Source organism: Triturus cristatus, chromosome 11 (assembly GCF_964204655.1).
Source record: "Triturus cristatus chromosome 11, aTriCri1.1, whole genome shotgun sequence".
NCBI lineage: Eukaryota > Metazoa > Chordata > Amphibia > Caudata > Salamandridae > Triturus > Triturus cristatus.
The window spans coordinates 371,329,197-371,345,214 of record NC_140594.1 but is presented as its reverse complement, the minus strand read 5'-3'; positions in this window follow the sequence as shown (position 1 = coordinate 371,345,214).

The window sequence follows — 16,018 nt, the reverse complement described above, 5'->3', positions numbered from 1 at the left end:
AAACGGTATGTAAAAAAAAAATTGCAAATGTTTAGCGATTTCTTAATAATCGCAAAAAATTCTCAGAAACATCATTTGCGATTTCTTAATTGCGAAATTCGCAAATTAAGAAATCGCAAAAATGGGAATCTGCAAAACAGGTGCAGCCTGATGACATCACAAACAGGAAGTGGGAGTGATTTCCTGCACCTGCTTACCTGAGCCACACCTAGAGGCTGTTTGGAGAGTGTGAGGAGGCATCCCAGGAGAGCACAAACCCCAATGGAGTCCAACAAACAACATGAGGGCAAGGAGGCAGAGAAGAGGAAAAGAAAACACAAGTTTTCTGACAAGGAGCAGGAGGTCCTCATAGAGGAGATGGTTTGCAGCCATGAGCTCCTTTTTGGCAAAAAGGCACTGCAAATCCCAGAAGCAAGGAAACGCAAAATCTGGCTGGACATTCAACAGAAGGTGAATGCTGTGGGTGTGACTAATCGCACTATCGAGGAATTGCGCAAGCGATGGTACGATATGCGGCAGAGGTCTAAGGAGAGGGTGGCAGCCAGACTAAAGGATGTAAACCAGACCGGGGGAGGACCATCCACAGCAGCACAGCCAACACCCCACAAGGAGCTTGTGGAGTCCACTCTCCTGCCTGAGAGCGTCGGTGGCGTGGCTGACATTGACAGCTCCGACCCTGCATCCAGCAGCCAAGGTAAGATGCATGCAAAATCAATCTGCACTGATCCCCATCCCATGCACACTTCCCCAAATGCGCTAAATATCCTAACAATATGTCATTCCAGTCCAACTCTTACAGCACACCCAGCAATGCATCATGGAACTTGTAGTAATATGTCTGACAGTGTGTCCATGAAACATAGGAAATCTAATGCAACATGTGGGATGGGGATAAGTGAATGATACAGTGTCAGAAGTTAGCCGATACAAACTGTAGAAACGTTATTGAGTGCAAATTGCAGACAAAGACACAAACTCATGTAGTCCCCTTTACATCCACAGCACAATCCAGGGCACGTGATGACAGTGGAGAGGGAGAGGAGCCTGCACATCCTGACGACTCCAGTGATGATACGGTGCACACACCAATCCTGCGCAGGAAGCGCACACATGTGCCCCCACTGCCTCCAATTGAGGATGACATCCAGGCCACAGGGGAGGACAGTGACAGAAGAGAGGGGAGTCAGGGTGTGTCACAGATGCCCAGGCAGGACACACCAAGGCCAAGCAGTCCACCACAGGAAAGACGCAGGTCAAGGCCCAGGAGAAGCACTGCCACTGAAGCGGAGGACACCGTATTTTCTGGGCTGGAACGCAGCATGCTGCAGGTACAGCGCCTGCAAAGTAAATCATTACACTCAATTAATAGGCAGCTATGCCAAATCAACAAAAATCAGCAAAACATGGGGGTGGGCATCATGGCCATGGCAGATGCCATACGTGACCTGTGTGACACTCTGAGGCACAACCAAGCCACCAGAGACAGGGCTGCCCGACGTGCCAATGCACGCCTGCACACATATACTAAGGCCGTGAACCGCCTCTGCACCACCACCAGCACTCTGACACGTAGAAGCGTTACAATGCAGGTGGAAATGTCGCACTGCTGTCAGGACATAGCAAGAGGGCTAGCACAGGTCACCAGTGCAGTGGAGCAGCTGCAGACGGCCAACTCAGGTGGCAGCGCTCTCATGGCCTCTGGCGAGAGTGAGGAAACCTCCAGTAGGAGCAGCATCACTCCTACATTGTCTGGAGAAAGACGGCACAGTTCCAGACAGGGTGCAGGACCCAGGAACACCATGGAGGGCACTCAGCCTGGACGCCAAACACCACCAATGCGTCACCGAAGGAGGTGAACTGTCCAGTGATAATTATTCAAAAAAGGGTGATGTAACCCGACAATGCAGATTGCACAGTTACTTGTGCTGTGCCTGCACTGTGTGCATAACATGTGCTGGGTACAGCAACACTTAATGATTGTGAAGTGTGAATAAACACAGCACACATTAGAATAATTTTTTGTCTCATGTCATCATTACTCACCTAGAAGTAGTTTTGTGGGATCTCAGTCCGTCTCTGGCGTCCAGCAGCTGCCCCGACTCCTGACGCTGCCAGGGGGAGCAGGGCAATCATCATCCGATGTGTCTGTATCGGTCACATCAATTGTGGTGCCTTTCCTCATAGCCATGTTATGGAGCTTGCCACGATTTTACAGCAGGTCTCAGGGCTGTATTGCTGTGCGCCTCCACTTTTATGCAGGCACCGGAACCGGCTCTTTAGGATTCCAAACGTACGCTCAATGACGCAGCGTGTAGATCTGTGTGCCCTGTTGTATCTCCTCTCACTTGCATTGGCTGGATCCAGATACGGGGTCAGGATGAAGTCCCGCACTGCGTAGGCACTGTCACCTGCAGGGATACACACAATAGGTAAGTCAATGTCCCCACCCTCCAGTGATGTAGTGGATGTATGGATGTGTGCCATGTATTTACCTAGCAGGTATCCCTCCCCAAACTCTCCAGCACTCAGACGTCTGTGTATTCCACTGTGTCTAAAGATGAAAGAGTCATGTGTACTGCCAGGGTATTTGGGTACAATGTCATTGATGATATACTTTGCGTTGCACACAATCTGTATATTGAGGGAATGGTAGCATTTACGGTTTCTGTAGACATATTCAGTTGCTGATGGGGGTGTGATGGCCAAATGGGTCCCATCAATGCAGCCAATGACGTGGGGGAAACGTGCAATCTGGTAGAAGTCAAGTTTTGTTTGCTGTAATGCCTGTTGGGTGGTGGGGAAGTATGTGCTAGCCTCTGTAGCATTGCATCGAGGAAGGCATGGAAAAAGCGCGAAAGTCCACTCTGTGACACCCCACCAACCTCCGCTATGACCCGTTGAAAACGTCCTGACGCCAGGAGGTGCAGGGAGCACAGGACCAGCACATGTGTGGGAATTGTTTGTGTCCTGCGTGTAGGGTGTTCCAAATAGGGTTTCAGCTCCTCAATAAAGGTCCAATATGGTCTGTGGGTGCAGCCTGTACTTGTCATGGATGTCCTCTTCAGTGTGCTGGAACAGAGTGATGCGCAGCCTGTGCACACAGGGAGTTTCCCTCCCATCCCTTGACGACCTGTGCAAGAGCCCGAATACGCAGCCTCCTGGCTATCACAAACAGTGCTGCCATTGTGGAAGGTTCTGTTGCATTGTGGGGTGGTTTAAGTACCTTGCACCTGTTTACCACCTGCATGCACTTGGTGTTAATTGCGATTTCTTAATTTGCGAATTTCGTGATTTTGCAATTAGCGAGTTTTTCATACATTTGCTTGCAATTTCTTATTTTGCGATATCCTTTATGCGATTTTCGCAAATTGCGAATATCGCAATTTAAGAAATCGCAAGCTTTATCGCAATTTTGGAGTTTTGCAGCCTAAGAAATCGCTAATTTAGTGATTTCTTATTTTGCACTGGGAATGTGTGTCATACATATGAAATTGCGAAATTTTAGTCGCAAACGCTGTTTTTTGCGATTCACAGCGTTTGCGACTAAATTTTTGGTTCATACATATGCCCCCAAATGTTTGTGAATACCCACAAATTTACAGGATTGTGGGTGTGTAGCACATTTTGCATGGCCACTCTCAGCAATGTCCCCTTTCCCGTACTTAAACCTAAATGAATCCCAGCAGAATATCTGCTAGACTGGAACATTTCCCACCATTGCACTTGCCTGTTATGACTATTTTAATTGCATTCTTGTGCACTTAGGGTTTACACGTGTGTGTAAAAATGTTTGTGAATCAGACTCCCAGTGTTTTGTATGAGTGCACAATTTTCTCATGCGCACATAAATAATTTGCTGGGATGGAGAGTAGTGCTTCAGGGCACTGTGGTAGACTTTGGTATATTGTATTACCTTAGTACTGTATTTTATATGGACAGTTGTTTTGCACACCGTAGACCTCAACAAAACTAATTAACAGACATGAATCCATCAATAAATATAAAAAGGCAATTAAATTAAAAAAATAAAATTTCACAGGAAGTCAAAATAATTAAAAGCAAAAAGAGGAATTCAGCAGAGGAATGTATTAATAGATAATTCGGCACAGGAATGTGTGTTTAAAGAGGTGAAAGCATAATGTATACTTCGATGGATAAACTGTCAAACTGCGTGTGCATCGGAGGACCCCACTGATAGTCAAATCTAGTGTGACTCTCTTTTGGGTACCACAACCCCAATGTGTGGCCCTGCCGAGCACTCAGTTAACCGTATGCTGGTTTTTCCCTGCCCCCGGTGATGCCTGGCTCTTTGGTCTCTTGTTTTGATCATTAATGCTGAGAGCAGATGGTTTGCTGAGGACAAAAACAGCTGTTTTTTCCACTCTGTATATTCAAAGAGGAAGGCGCAGCAGTGGTTTTGGGCGCAGGCAGCTCGTTTACACAGGGAGTTTCCCTCCCATCCCTTGACGACTCTCTCTTTCTTTCTATTTCCAGACTCTCTCTTCATAGTCTTTCTACATTCACTGTCTCTATTCACTTTGATGCGATTGCTTTTTTTATATTCCATTATCTCCCCTTCATTTGCTCACTTGTTTCTCCCCTCCCACGTACCTTGTCTCATCTGCTCGATCTGACTCCAGTTTTCCTCTCTCTTCTGTTTTTTTTGCTGTCCACATTTACATCTTCCCTTTTCACAGTTTCCTCATCCTTTTTTCTATCCTATGTCCGTTGTTTTTAAAGTCTGCCCTTCCAGCAGACTATAGTTGTTATAAAAATAAAAAAAAATCACACATAAAATACGCGTAGGGGCTTTTTGTCATCGAGCATCACCCGCTGGTCTGTGAAATTGTGAATCACATTTTGCTTCTGCCCATCACAGAATACAGCATGGGGGAAATGGCTGTCCCACTTCACCCACTGCCTCCCTTCAGTTTGACTGACTGCTCAACGGCCGTGCACATTGTTCACATCTACCTAACACAATTCCTTTCTCTACAGTTGCAAAGTAGGATTTTATATTATTTCTATACTAAATTAAAATATCGTCTATTTGTTTTGTCTGCACTCATTTTTAAAGTTTATGCTATAAAGTGCACTAGTGACACTATAACATTGTAGCTGTAATGGATTACTTGGTTTGGTGGTGGTTTGTTCTTGTCTTCTTATCAAACAATAATAATAAAATGTATGACACAACTGAAAAGAGTGTTGTTTAAGAAGCATCACTAATTAATTTAAAAGTTTCATTGTTAGCATAAGGTGGCCACATTGAAGGGACTGCACATTTTTCTTTTTGGCATATGCTTGTCATAAAAAAAAAAGAGAAAAATAACACCTCACACCAGCTTGCCAAGGCTAGGCAATTGGCCTTGCCAGTGCTTGTTTTCTTAGGTCTCCATTTCTGTCCCTCTCTACAGCTCCTTCATATCTACCCTTCTGTCCCTCGCTCTCCTCTTTGGCTTGCTTACTTCGTCCCTTTTTCCTTTCTCTGGCAATATATCCGTTCTTCCTTTTTTTCTTTTCTCTATCTCTTTTAAGCCTTGACAGCTCCTTTCTGATCCCTCCTTGTTTCCTTCTCCCCATCCTTGTTTCTTCATCCATTCATATTTTTCTTTCCCCTGTTATATTCCATATAGGTACCCTATATAGGCGCAGGTAACACTGCAACCTTTCACCTATATCCTTCCCTACATTACATACATAATGGTTCATAGCGACTGACCTTTTACCTAGATACAACACTGCATTCAGAACGTGGGTTTTTCCCTAGTTCGAAGCTGATACATTATGGATGAGGCTTCTTGGAAGCACAGCAGGACTGACAGCAGGACGAACATCTCCTGTATAATATCTATGTATAAAATTCAAGCCCGACGCCAACCTATAGGCCGACACAATAACACAGCAAGGTAGGACCCCTGGGGAGACCTGTGGATACATATACATCATGTCTTGCTGTAGAAAGACAGAGGAGACCGTGACTTCCCGGCTGACACATTGACCAGAGACGCTGAGGTTCCTGCATGCAGATGCTCCAGCTAGCAGTCGTCTAACATCCCTCACGTGGTGTCCAACTCGAGACCAGGACGAGGTCCCAAATTCTCTCCTTACTCAGGTAATGGGGTTGACTAGACCTTAGAGGGATTCTTGCCATAACACCTACACAGATGCTAGGTACATTTAGGTACATCTAGCTAGGGAGGCATCGTAGGAGTACGCACTTTCTTATCATGTGTATTATGTTCTTGATATATTCATGATTACTGCAAGATGGTAGAACTGTACCATCCTTTTACTTTCGTAGTACTGCTAACCATATATCTCTGCTACTGTCTAATGGTTGTTGCAGCTCACCTATTTTACACTAGAATAATAACTGTTCAATAAATACTTATTGAAACGCCCAGAATGTTTATTCCGTGTATCTCTGAGACAAACTAAGTGAGCACGAGTGACTGAGCGAAAAGTAGTATATTGTTTCCACGATCCTGGGGGATCAGGGTTGCCATGTTCTGAGGTTGCCAGAAACTATTCTCTCCCCGATAAGAGGAGATTCTAGTGACACTGTGAGCTAGCTAATGCAAACAGGCTAACGTATGCGGTGGGGGGCTCGGAACCTGTCTGCCACCAAACCCACAGTTTATGTTACCCAAACGTGGCAGATCCTGTATAGGTAATATAGGAACTACCCGGCATGGCACCGCCAATGTTGGTTGGGTACTTATTTAACAGTAGAATCTGAGTAGTTCAGTCGTGCTATTTCTCAGAGACCCCTACTCACAAAACGCCAGAGACGTCTGAAGTGGGCGGGCACAAAACTCCGCCACAGCTCAGTAGACAAAAAATCCTATTTATTGGCTGTTGGTTAATCAAGCTTGAAGGATACAGTGTTCCTAAAAATTGTGCATTAAAACCTTATCTTAGTTCCCTTGGACAAACTTCTTCTTTACAAAATGATTAAGGACAGAGATAACGTAGTAGAGGATCTGCACCTCTCAACAGGAGAAGAAGATGCAGACGCAATTCCAATAGTTTATCAGCTAGGGGTGGCTTTGTAGTTTTCGTGATTGAGACACATGAATCAAACAAAACAGAGGTATTTTATTTGTGGGTTACATTCCCAGCAGCAAATGCAAGAACAAAGATATTTCACTCTTACACAGAAGGAGATGCACCAGTGGAATATGGTCTGTTCGAGGGCATAGAGATTCCACTCGTGTACCAGGAACACTTATACTGGTTTAAAGGCACTCTACCCCACATAAGAGTAAGAGTAAGATTAGGCCCGCTCGGAGGAGAAGGGGCAACATGGCCAATATTAGCGGCCAACAAACATAATCCTGGCGCACACCCATGTTTAATGCTTAAGGTTCCTTGTTCCTTTTTATCAGGTTTAGCGTGCAGCACTCGTGCGTGCTCCGTTCCATATGCACACCATATGTAAATTCATGAAAAGAGATGGCCCGCGCCTTGTAGCTCAAGCGAGTTGCACAGCCGCATGAACTTTAGTGTTTCAATAATACTCATTAACCAAGATTACTCCAAATTTTGTCCATTTTATTCCTTATTTTATCCAAGTTTCATTGTCACGCCAAAGAAGCGAAATTCCTTTATACTTATGCATTTTAATTGCTTCATGGTTGCCCATCCAGGCCTAAACATGAGCATTTTCCGAATCTCGAGTCCTCCAAATTATGCATGACAACATCACACCCAATGCATTTCGGTAACAACCTTCCTCAGGGGTATCTATGATGTAAAAATATACATGTATCGATCACTTATTTAATTAATTAATTATCGCTAGACATAATTCAAAATTACTGATAAATAAATAAACAACCCACTCTTAATAAGAAAAGACCACCCAAGTGACAAATAATCTGTAGTCCCCCCATAAAACATATACCTATGCTGATTATACCCTAATATCATAACCCAATTAAATCCATCATGTAAACTTGTATCATCAAACAAATTTTTGTGCACCTTAAACCGTGAACCTACATCATACTAAACCTCCCAGACAACGTAACCTACCCAATCTCGTAGCTCTACTGCTTCCACATGTCACCCCCTCTTTCAATTTCAAACACCATTTTTACAAGCCCCAATTTGATCGTTGTTTAACCTTATCAAACTTACGTTTCGTGCCCGATGTAAACCTGCTGCATAACGACCTCCATCTCTATGTCAAACATCCGTTTCTCCAACCAGCTTAAACCCGCTCTATTTAAAGACACGTGATGGATTGCACTCGGGATTCACAGGTGGGAGGGCTGCGTAGCTTTAAATAGAGCTGGTTTAAGCTGGTTGGAGAAACGGATGTGCGTGATGGCGTTCACATTGAAGGGAATTCATTGGCTGATGAAGCCGCAAAGAAGGCTGTACGCACGGCTTCCGTAGCTGCAATCACTCGTTCTAAAACGAGAATAGATGGTGAGATTATGGTAGCTGTCATTGCTTCATGCAAGAACAATGGTGCAGTAACAAAAATATTTCCACTCAAGTACTCCTACAAGTTAGATGCAAATAACATTCCATTTGCTCAGATTCCTGGAATAGGGGATAGAGTAATTCCAAATATGGAACGTAGGTTAGGTTTAATCCAAGCGCCACATGAAGCGATAGGTTCTGCACATGCTGGAGTTACAGCGACAGTTTCTTTATTGAAATAACGCTATTGGTGGCCAAGGTTAACAAAGCAGACCAAATACTTTGGCTTAAAGTGCAATATCTGTCAACAGGAATAAGGGTCCAACATAGCAAGTCCAGTGCGGATCAAATTGTTAGACAGCATCTGTGTATTCGTGTGCGTTTATCTGAACCACTGCAGCCCCTTATAAACTAATGGTTGCAGTGGATTCCTGCTCGAGGTTCCTATGGGTGTGGCTCCAGCGCTCGGCTGAAGCTCGAACTGTTATAAAAGATTTGTGAGTCTTCGTAGGGACATACGCAATTGACACATCACATTCTGACCTGTGCCCTGCGTTTAGCTCGTTGTGGAGAGGAAAAACAGAGACTTAAAGCAGTCTTTAACAGCTAGAGCATTAGGCACGGGTGAGAACTGGGTAAAACATCTGTATGAAGTCCAGAGGGCTCTTAATAACATGCCAAGAAATTCTCTATGGGGGGTCACTCCATATGAGATCCTACCTGGGACAAGAATGTGGGTACCTGATCTTGATTGTGAAGGCGCAGTGGCTGATGAAAAACCATGTGACATCGATGATCGTTTGGCTGTTTTACAGCATCTAAATGAATCCTGGACACAACAAAGTAATGTCCACCTGAAGCTGACCGCCACTGGGGAAGTCAAATCAGTCACGGCAAGACCTGTCTGGATCCCAAAAGTCGGGGATCTGGTCAGAGAGAAAATAGCGGACAAAAAATAATTTGGGCCATCTTACAGAAAGCCTGAACCGGTCCTAGCCATTGAAGGAACAAGAACTGTACTTCTACCGCCTCTTGCCGGAAAAAAAGAGAAAAGATTAGTCTCAATTGACCTAATCAAACCACACTATGTGGCCGATACTAAGGTGCCGATTACGATCCGGTAAAAAAATTCCCCGTACGACTCGTATCCGGTCTTTTTACCGTACGAATCGTACAAGTGCCGTACAAACTGCCAATTACGATTCGCATGGTAAAAAGTCCATACGAATCGCATTGGGAATTATTCCCCACACGTCCTCGGGTCGGAAAATGTGTCCAAAACGTCCACGAACGATTTACCGTACAAATGTGAAAAGTGAAGTCCGACCGCGGAATTACGATCCATCCCGTGCGTCCCATGTTACAACCGTATGGAAAAAACACCGTCCGCACCGAACTCCCATAGCAACCATGGAGACATGTGCCCGCAAACGCGCCGACCCCCCCCAGCCCCCGTACGTATGCGCCGACCCCCCCCAGCCCCCGTACGTAGGCGCCGACCCCCCCCAGCCCCCGTACGTTCGAGTCATACCCCCCCAGCCCCTGTACGTTCGAGTCGTACCCCCGTGTATGTACACCCTTGTACGTGTCGAACCCCCGTGTATGTACACCCTTGTACGTGTCGAACCCCCCGTGTATGTACACCCGTGTACGTTCGAGTCGTACCCCCCCCAGCCCCCGTACGTTCGAGTCATACCCCCACCCGTGTATGTACACCTTTGTACGTGTCGAACCCCCCGTGTATGTACACCCTTGTACGTGTCGAACCCCCCGTGTATGTACACCCGTGTACGTTCGAGTCGTACCCCCACCCGTGTATGTACACCCTTGTACGTGTCGAACCCCCCCGTGTATGTACACCCTTGTACGTGTCGAACCCCCGTGTATGTACACCCTTGTACGTGTCGAACCCCCCGTGTATGTACACCCTTGTACGTGTCGAACCTCCCGTGTATGTACACCCTTGTACGTGTCGAACCCCCCCGTGTATGTACACCCGTGTACATACACGGGGGGGTACGACTCGAACGTACACGGGTGTACATACACGGGAGGTTCGACACGTACAAGGGTGTACATACACGGGGGGGCACGACTCAAACGTACACAGGTGTACATACACGGGGGGTTCGACACGTACAAGGGTGTACATACACGGGGGGTACGACTTGAACGTACGGGGGCTGGGGGGGTACGACTCGAACGTACGGGGGCTGGGGGGGGTACGGCGCGTACATACGGGGGCTGGGGGGGGTCGGCGCGTACATACGGGGGCTGGGGGGGTCGGCGCGTACGTACGGGGGCGGGGGGGTTTACGGCGCGTACCGGCCCACCTACTCTGGTCGTTTCGCGCCGTACTTCGCTTTTCCGGCACTTTTTGGGTGCCGTGAAAATATTGCCGTCCGGACTGCTGTCGGTTCGAATCGTGGTTCCTGGGTCGTGAAACGCTGCCTGAAAGCATCCCGACGTCACGTCGCAGCATTCCCGGATCACATTCGTATGTATATTTTCGTCGGTCGGTGTTTTTTACGATTCGTACGGAAATAGTGTTGCCGTGCGAATCGTAATTCCATGTTTGTAAAGTTTTACGACCGGGTACGAGTCGGACGGAGAAAACGCTCCGACTGACGGTTCGTACCCGGTTTTTACCGGATCGTAATCGGCACCTAAGTAGTAGGCCTCGTGGACTCCAAAGTAGCAGACGCCCTCCTCTCTCTACAATTCAAGAGGTTCAAACAGAAAGACTCATCATATTCGAAGAGCCTCCTGTATGGAATGAAGGACTATGCAACAATGCTATGGAACTCGTTCCCCTTGAACCCGAAGTTCAACTTCAAAATCAAACTCAAAATAACACCCAAATTGCTATAAGACCAAATACTGATGTTTACGTCAACATGCCTCGCCAAGAACAAACTATGATTTCAACAAATACTGATGCAATTCCAACAATTGATGAAACTGCTTCTGCCTACTTCATAAACTTTGATACGTTTTCTTTGGATCCAAGTGAACCTGAAAGGACGCCAGCCCAAAAATCACGCAAGCAGCAAGTTAAAGACTTTCTGAACTTTCTCTAAAGAACTTACCTGGTTTCACCGTGGGTAGAACTATGGATAATTTGGGGTTCTTTTCTTTCTTTTCTGGCTAGGCTTAGTAATAGTTTTTAACATGATTATTAATGGGCAATACATTCGGCAAAGCTCTGCAGCCCAAAAGGTGAATTTTATGTTGAAACCACATTAATCATCTCATCGAGAACAAAGAGACTTGTCATCAGTGAACATTACAGCAGTTCCTTTACTGGATGGTATAGTTTGGGACAAGGTTGATTTCGGTATATTTGGCCCGACTAACAGCCTCATGCATCAAGCCAAAATCCAGTCGGTAAAATACCGATTCGCTAATAGCTCCCGGTATTGAGTCAAAAATACCCAATCCCAATGCATCAACCCAAAAGCAAAAATCGCTATTTAAGGAATCCTTAAATAGCGATTCCTTAAATAGCGATAGCATTTAAGGAATCCCAAATTGAGATTCCTTAATTTAAGGAATCTCAATTTGGGATTCCTTAAATGCAATGCATGAAAGTTAAAAAATTAGCGAATTCGCTAATAGGGGGAGCAAATTACCATGAAGATGAACTGCATGGTAATTTGCTAAAAGTTTGAAAAATGCACTTTTGTGCATTTTTCAAAGTTTCATGTTGCGCACACACATGCCCTTAGAGCATGTGTGTGTGCAACATATGTGCACATATCAATTTCAGGGGTGCAATAGGGTGTCATTTTGACACCCTTGCACCCTTGAAATTGCATGAGCAATTTGCGAGAACCTACTGGTACTCGCTATTTGCTCATGCAATCTCCAATTCATTCCTATGGGCCTGGAGGCCCATAGGAATGATTGGGATGGCATTCCTTAATTGCTACTCGCAATTTGCTAGTAGCTATTAAGGAAAGTTAAGGAATCGCTATTTGAATAGCGATTCCTACATGCATAGCCTTTTGCTATTCCTTATTAGCGATTCCTTATTTTTCGCTAATAAGGAATCGCAAATGGCATTGTTGATGGATGTGCCCCAGAGATTTTTAAAAATTCCACATTTGTTCAAAATATCATTGAGTGATATCATTGCCTCAAGTAAATTTTCCGATGATTGGGACTTTGAAACTGTAAATAACATGACCAGAGACGCTGATGTTGCTGCATGCAGACGCTCCAGCTAGCAGTGGTCTAACATCCCTCACGGGGTTTCCAACTCGAGACCAGGATGGGGTCCCATATTCTCTCCTTACTCAGGTAATGGGGTTGACTAGACCTTAGAGGGATTCTTGCCATAACACCTACACAGATGCTAGGTACACATAGGTACATCTTTAGAGAGGCATCGTAGGAGTACGCACTTTCTTATCATGTGTTTTATGTACTTGTATATAATAATGATTACTGCAAGATGGTAGAACTGTACCATCCTTATACTTTCGTAGTACTGCTAACCATATATCTCTGCTACTGTCTTACTGTTGGTGCAACTCATTTATTCCACACTAGAATAACAACTGTTCAATAAATACTTATTGAAACGCCCAGACTGTTTATTCTGTGTATCTCTGAGACAAACTAAGTGAGAACGAGTGAGTGAGCAAAAAGTAGTATATTGTTTTCACGACCCTGGGGGATCAGGGTTGTCATGTTCTGAGGTTGCCAGAAACTATTCTCTCCCAGATAAGAGAAGATTCTAGTGGCACTGTAAGCTAGCTAATGCAAACAGGCTAACGTATCTGGTGGGGGTGCTTGGAACCAGTCTGCCAACAAACCCACAATGTATGTTATCCGAACGTGCAGATCCTGTATAGGTAATATAGGAACTACACAAAAACCCCCTCACTCTCTTTTCATCTTCTCACTCCTTCCCCTATCAACCTCTTTCGCTTACATCACTGCATCCTCCTCCTTGTTCTAACTGTCTCTACCCTTTTGTTACTCCCCTTGTTTCTCTAGTCACCCCTCGACCTCTAAGTCTGTTTCTGCTGTCTCTGGGCTACTTGGACATTATCATATTTAGAGTTTTAAGAATATAATAAATGTAGAATTTACATACAGGAAAAAATTGTTCTTAGGAAAGTGGGTTGCTATGTCAACCTGGAAACCTCTTTTTCCTCACCCAAAACTGTCTGGCTCTTGAACCTGAGCAGCCTGGGGTATGAAAGGATATTCTAGAGTTGCTGGGGCCACTGAAAGAGGTACAGAAAAACAGAGAGCGACAGAGAGAAAAAATTGTAGGCCATGGAGAAAGAATGTGGAGAATGAAAGTAGGCTTTGGAAACAAATAGATTTGAGTGTGATGCTCTGCTTTCCCTGACCCTCTTGTTCTTAGCAGCTTATGGAAGGATAGACTGGGTCTGTGTTGTGAAGTGCTGTGAGAAGAATTGTGAGCTCCTCTGGTTCGTAAAGACTGAGAAATAGATTATAATGTACTTTGGTTCTGAGAAGCATGAGAAAAATGGTCAAGTCCTATGGTTTCATGAAACTGTGAGAAGAATTATTTGTTCTCTGGCTGAGAGGGTTCCAAGAGACCCTGACAAAGATCTGATACTCTGTTTCGAAGAGGCTGTGAGAAGGATTATCTTATTCTCTGGCATGAACAAGCTCAGAGAGAGATTATCTGGTGCTCTAGTTTCATGAATCTGTAAAGAGTATTATCTGGTTCTCTGGCCCCAATAGGCTGTGAGAAGTATTATCTGGTTCTCCAGTTCTATGAGGCTGTGAGAAGGATAATTTGCTTTTCCGCTTGAAGAGGGTCTAAGAAGGGTTATTTTGTCCTATGTATCTGTGAGAAGGGTTATATGGTTTTCGGGTTTGAAGAGGCTCTGAGAAGAATTATCTGCTTGCATGGCTCAAAGAGGCTGTAAGTAAGATTCTCTGGTTCCAATAGGCTGTGATAGGAAATAACTGGCCCACTCTATCCAGGAAGATGGGAGAAAAATTATCGGCTCCTCTGATTCAGTGATGCTTTGAGAAGTATTATTTTCTTCTCAGGCTCCGAGAGGAGGTGAGGAATATTATTTGGTCTTCTAGCTCCATGAAGCTGTGTGAAAGATTATCTGGTCTTCTAGTTCAAGGAGGCTCTTAGATGAAAACACTTGGTTCTTTGGTTCCATGAAGTTACGAGAAGGATTTTATTACAAAACCCGGAGGCTTCTATTATCCTATCTTTTCTTGTATTTATTGTAATAGCAGCTAAGATAACTACTACCCCCAGCATGCTTAGATAAACAACTACAGTATGTTGTCATAAAGAGTAACCAACCAATCACATAAAGGCAATCCAATAAATGTCTTGACTGGGAGCAACAAGTCCACTTTTCTTGCTGTTTGCAGTCAAGATAAGTATCTTTACACATATCTCTTTATTGGTTTATATAGAATTGTGAAATTTTTAAATAATTATATTTATTAGCGTTTTTTCTGAGGTTATATTGTTCCTATGTAGTAAAAAACCCTTCACCTATGTTTTAGCGTTTTTCTTTAGCCGAAAGTCTTTTTTTTTCTCCACACGGTACTCATTTTTCCTTTGATGTGCGGAGATGATTCTGTCACTGCTGTGCCATGCCAAGTCCCTCTTGTCACCATTCCGTGGCTGCCGCAGGTCAAGCTTTTCATACGTAGCTCTCACTGACTCTGTCAACTTGCACTACGACGGTTTCTCTCTCTCTCTCTCTCTCTCTCTCTCTCTCGCTCTCTCTCTCTCTCTCTCTCTCTCTCTCTCTCTCTCTCTCCTGCTCTCACCAATGGACCGCCTCCTTTCTCAATGACATGCCTCCAGGCCCGCCTGCCATCTTTATTCACATCCCTTGGCCTAAGCATTATGAGAGGCTGCTTGACAGACTGATAACTCATTTCTGCTACAGTTTTCAAAGACTTTTGAGTTCAACAAAATTAGTTATTTTAACATATAAGATATATATTGTTATATTTTATTAACATATAGATTTTTGGTTGCCCCCATTTCGGGATTTTTCCACCATATATTAAACAATAGAGATTCACTCTGAGGATGAGGAGACTCAAATTTTTAAAGACAATTGAAATTATTTTTATAAAAGATTCAGTAAAACAGGCTGCATCTGATTCAATGTTAAATATTTCTAAGAATCTCAAAGCCTTGATGCAAAAGCTATTGGTGAATGACGCTAAAGATATTAATGCCAAAACAACCATAAAACGTTTGGCAGATAATGCTAATAAAGCGAAGGACTCTACTTCTTCACAACCTCTCTCTGAAGCAGGTAATAGTTCAAAAAAGCTTAAATTACCAATCAATGTTGTACAATTGTAAGCACAATATTTTTGGATCAGGAGAAAAACAAAAAATTCTGACCAGTAATAAATAGAAGGTCATTCTACAATTATGTAGTTTATCATAATTTCAAAATGGGGACAATTCTCTATCTCATAGATTCTTTGTTGGAGGAAGATTGAATGGTGCGCTTGGATCTTCAGGACGCATATTTTTCAATTCCGATTCACCATTCCTTCAGAAAATGTCTTCAAATCCAATGGAAAAACACATTTTATC